The sequence below is a fragment of the Lampetra fluviatilis genome, unplaced genomic scaffold, assembly GCF_964198595.1.
Source record: "Lampetra fluviatilis unplaced genomic scaffold, kcLamFluv1.1 SCAFFOLD_662, whole genome shotgun sequence".
Taxonomy (NCBI): domain Eukaryota; kingdom Metazoa; phylum Chordata; class Hyperoartia; order Petromyzontiformes; family Petromyzontidae; genus Lampetra; species Lampetra fluviatilis.
This window is the reverse complement of record NW_027620567.1, coordinates 32,501-37,500: the sequence shown is the minus strand read 5'-3', so window position 1 is coordinate 37,500 and position 5,000 is coordinate 32,501.

The window sequence follows — 5,000 nt, the reverse complement described above, 5'->3', positions numbered from 1 at the left end:
GAAGGAGCAGGGGTCGACCCCACATGCCTGCAAACCTCTAGAGCGGCCTTACAATGCTCGCTACTCTATGGACCGGCAACGGCAATTGAAACCAACCCTAAAATTCTTGCACAGTTGGCAGCCTTCCTTGGCACAAGACCAAACAGCGCAGCGAACCCGTGCAGCACCAACCCAAGGGGACAGCCTTCCCCACACACTCTGGAGGAGAAGAGGCTCCCTCGGGCTGAGTCACACAGCTCAAGATACTCGCTCATTCACGGAAAACTTGGGAAACAAAACCTGCTGACACACACCACTTATGCATCGCATGAAGATTGCCATTGTCCATACACTTGTGCAGGTGCGATGGAAATATTTTCTCGTTTTGGTGTATGCTATATTTTTACAGACAGCTACCGACAAACGGTAGAAATTAGCGGGGATAGGCCTCAGACATTACCCAAAGCTCCGGGAACGTGAGCGACGCAAGACGAATGGGCATTTTAAAGCAGATCTATGGCAGTTACTGACAGTGCCTGGCGTGGGTTACTTGTCTCCGTTGTCGAGAGGGGAAGACGACCCATGTATATGTAAAGGGCGATTTTTTTAGCAACCGTTAAGGCTGTTTTTCCCCTTCACTTGTATCGAGAGGGAAGCAAAGAACATGTATGGCGTGTACGTTTTTTTACGAATTTTCATTAGCAATCTAACGACATGAATTGCGAAGACGTTTTTTGAACAATTGTATTCCTTTCCCAAAACATCGAGTGCTAGTGTATAAAACCGCTAGAGAAAATAAATTGGCAGGCGAAACTTAAAAAGGAGAGACCCATGAACAGCATGGCCAGGCGGCTCACCTCGACGTTTTTCCCCCGAGCAAAGTCCGCCGAGACCCCCTGTATCCCACGGGGATGTACTGGCGTGCACTTAAAGGTTGATGCCGCTCTGTTACTTGGGAAACGAACCACAAGCCAAATCCAGCTAATTTGTGAATGACTTAGCTCTCCTGCTTTCTCGAGAACGTGCTTTTTTCGTCGGATGAAACTTCCACAGGCTTTTCCAGCAGATTTGCACCTGCACTCAAAAAAGTCAAAATTTTTACACATAGACCCCATCAAACGGGAGAAATTGGCCCGGATTGCTCTCATGTGCGTTACGGGGCATCGTTTCTCTCGCGCCGAATTCTCTCGAGCTGGGAAATCGCTCATTTTTGCGTCGCCAAATATCGTACGAACGCCGTGAAACTTCCACAGGCTTTTTCAGCAGATTTGCACGTGCACTCAAAAAAGTCAAAATTTTTACACATAGACCCCATCAAACGGGAGAAATTGGCCCGGATTGCTCTCATGTGCGTTACGGGGCATCGTTTCTCTCGCGCCGAATTCCATCGAGCTGGGAAATCGCTCATTTTTGCGTCGCCAAATATCGTACGAACGCCGTGAAACTTCCACAGGCTTTTTCAGCAGATTTGCACCTGCACTCAAAAAAGTCAAAATTTTTACACATAGACCCCATCAAACGGGAGAAATTGGCCCGGATTGCTCTCATGTGCGTTACGGGGCATCGTTTCTCTCGCGCCGAATTCTCTCGAGCTGGGAAATCGCTCATTTTTGCGTCGCCAAATATCGTACGAACGCCGTGAAACTTCCACAGGCTTTTTCAGCAGATTTGCACGTGCACTCAAAAAAGTCAAAATTTTTACACATAGACCCCATCAAACGGGAGAAATTGGCCCGGATTGCTCTCATGTGCGTTACGGGGCATCGTTTCTGTCGCGCCGAATTCCATCGAGCTGGGAAATCGCTCATTTTTGCGTCGCCAAATATCGTACGAACGCCGTGAAACTTCCACAGGCTTTTTCAGCAGATTTGCACGTGCACTCAAAAAAGTCAAAATTTGTACACATAGACCCCATCAAACGGGAGAAATTGGCCCGGATTGCTCTCATGTGCGTTACGGGGCATCGTTTCTCTCGCGCCGAATTCTCTCGAGCTGGGAAATCGCTCATTTTTGCGTCGCCAAATATCGTACGAACGCCGTGAAACTTCCACAGGCTTTTTCAGCAGATTTGCACGTGCACTCAAAAAAGTCAAAATTTTTACACATAGACCCCATCAAACGGGAGAAATTGGCCCGGATTGCTCTCATGTGCGTTACGGGGCATCGTTTCTGTCGCGCCGAATTCCATCGAGCTGGGAAATCGCTCATTTTTGCGTCGCCAAATATCGTACGAACGCCGTGAAACTTCCACAGGCTTTTCCAGCAGATTTGCACGTGCACTCAAAAAAGTCAAAATTTTTACACATAGACCCCATCAAACGGGAGAAATTGGCCGGGATTGCTCTCATGTGCGTTACGGGGCATCGTTTCTCTCGCGCCGAATTCCATCGAGCTGGGAAATCGCTCATTTTTGCGTCGCCAAATATCGTACGAACGCCGTGAAACTTCCACAGGCTTTTTCAGCAGATTTGCACGTGCACTCAAAAAAGTCAAAATTTGTACACATAGACCCCATCAAACGGGAGAAATTGGCCCGGATTGCTCTCATGTGCGTTACGGGGCATCGTTTCTCTCGCGCCGAATTCTCTCGAGCTGGGAAATCGCTCATTTTTGCGTCGCCAAATATCGTACGAACGCCGTGAAACTTCCACAGGCTTTTTCAGCAGATTTGCACGTGCACTCAAAAAAGTCAAAATTTTTACACATAGACCCCATCAAACGGGAGAAATTGGCCCGGATTGCTCTCATGTGCGTTACGGGGCATCGTTTCTGTCGCGCCGAATTCCATCGAGCTGGGAAATCGCTCATTTTTGCGTCGCCAAATATCGTACGAACGCCGTGAAACTTCCACAGGCTTTTCCAGCAGATTTGCACGTGCACTCAAAAAAGTCAAAATTTTTACACATAGACCCCATCAAACGGGAGAAATTGGCCGGGATTGCTCTCATGTGCGTTACGGGGCATCGTTTCTCTCGCTCCGAATTCCATCGAGCTGGGAAATCGCTCATTTTTGCGTCGCCAAATATCGTACGAACGCCGTGAAACTTCCACAGGCTTTTTCAGCAGATTTGCACGTGCACTCAAAAAAGTCAAAATTTTTAGACATAGACCCCATCAAACGGGAGAAATTGGCCGGGATTGCTCTCATGTGCGTTACGGGGCATCGTTTCTCTCGCGCCGAATTCCATCGAGCTGGGAAATCGCTCATTTTTGCGTCGCCAAATATCGTACGAACGCCGTGAAACTTCCACAGGCTTTTCCAGCAGATTGGCACGTGCACTCAAAAAAGTCAAAATTTGTACACATAGACCCCATCAAACGGGAGAAATTGGCCGGGATTGCTCTCATGTGCGTTACGGGGCATCGTTTCTCTCGCTCCGAATTCCATCGAGCTGGGAAATCGCTCATTTTTGCGTCGCCAAATATCGTACGAACGCCGTGAAACTTCCACAGGCTTTTCCAGCAGATTTGCACCTGCACTCAAAAAAGTCAAAATTTTTACACATAGACCCCATCAAACGGGAGAAATTGGCCCGGATTGCTCTCATGTGCGTTACGGGGCATCGTTTCTCTCGCGCCGAATTCTCTCGAGCTGGGAAATCGCTCATTTTTGCGTCGCCAAATATCGTACGAACGCCGTGAAACTTCCACAGGCTTTTTCAGCAGATTTGCACCTGCACTCAAAAAAGTCAAAATTTTTACACATAGACCCCATCAAACGGGAGAAATTGGCCGGGATTGCTCTCATGTGCGTTACGGGGCATCGTTTCTCTCGCGCCGAATTCCATCGAGCTGGGAAATCGCTCATTTTTGCGTCGCCAAATATCGTACGAACGCCGTGAAACTTCCACAGGCTTTTCCAGCAGATTGGCACGTGCACTCAAAAAAGTCAAAATTTGTACACATAGACCCCATCAAACGGGAGAAATTGGCCCGGATTGCTCTCATGTGCGTTACGGGGCATCGTTTCTCTCGCTCCGAATTCCATCGAGCTTGGAAATCGCTCATTTTTGCGTCGCCAAATATCGTACGAACGCCGTGAAACTTCCACAGGCTTTTCCAGCAGATTTGCACCTGCACTCAAAAAAGTCAAAATTTTTACACATAGACCCCATCAAACGGGAGAAATTGGCCCGGATTGCTCTCATGTGCGTTACGGGGCATCGTTTCTCTCGCGCCGAATTCCATCGAGCTGGGAAATCGCTCATTTTTGCGTCGCCAAATATCGTACGAACGCCGTGAAACTTCCACAGGCTTTTTCAGCAGATTTGCACGTGCACTCAAAAAAGTCAAAATTTTTACACATAGACCCCATCAAACGGGAGAAATTGGCCCGGATTGCTCTCATGTGCGTTACGGGGCATCGTTTCTCTCGCGCCGAATTCTCTCGAGCTGGGAAATCGCTCATTTTTGCGTCGCCAAATATCGTACGAACGCCGTGAAACTTCCACAGGCTTTTTCAGCAGATTTGCACGTGCACTCAAAAAAGTCAAAATTTGTACACATAGACCCCATCAAACGGGAGAAATTGGCCGGGATTGCTCTCATGTGCGTTACGGGGCATCGTTTCTCTCGCTCCGAATTCCATCGAGCTGGGAAATCGCTCATTTTTGCGTCGCCAAATATCGTACGAACGCCGTGAAACTTCCACAGGCTTTTTCAGCAGATTTGCACGTGCACTCAAAAAAGTCAAAATTTTTACACATAGACCCCATCAAACGGGAGAAATTGGCCGGGATTGCTCTCATGTGCGTTACGGGGCATCGTTTCTCTCGCGCCGAATTCCATCGAGCTGGGAAATCGCTCATTTTTGCGTCGCCAAATATCGTACGAACGCCGTGAAACTTCCACAGGCTTTTCCAGCAGATTTGCACGTGCACTCAAAAAAGTCAAAATTTTTACACATAGACCCCATCAAACGGGAGAAATTGGCCCGGATTGCTCTCATGTGCGTTACGGGGCATCGTTTCTCTCGCGCCGAATTCTCTCGAGCTGGGAAATCGCTCATTTTTGCGTCGCCA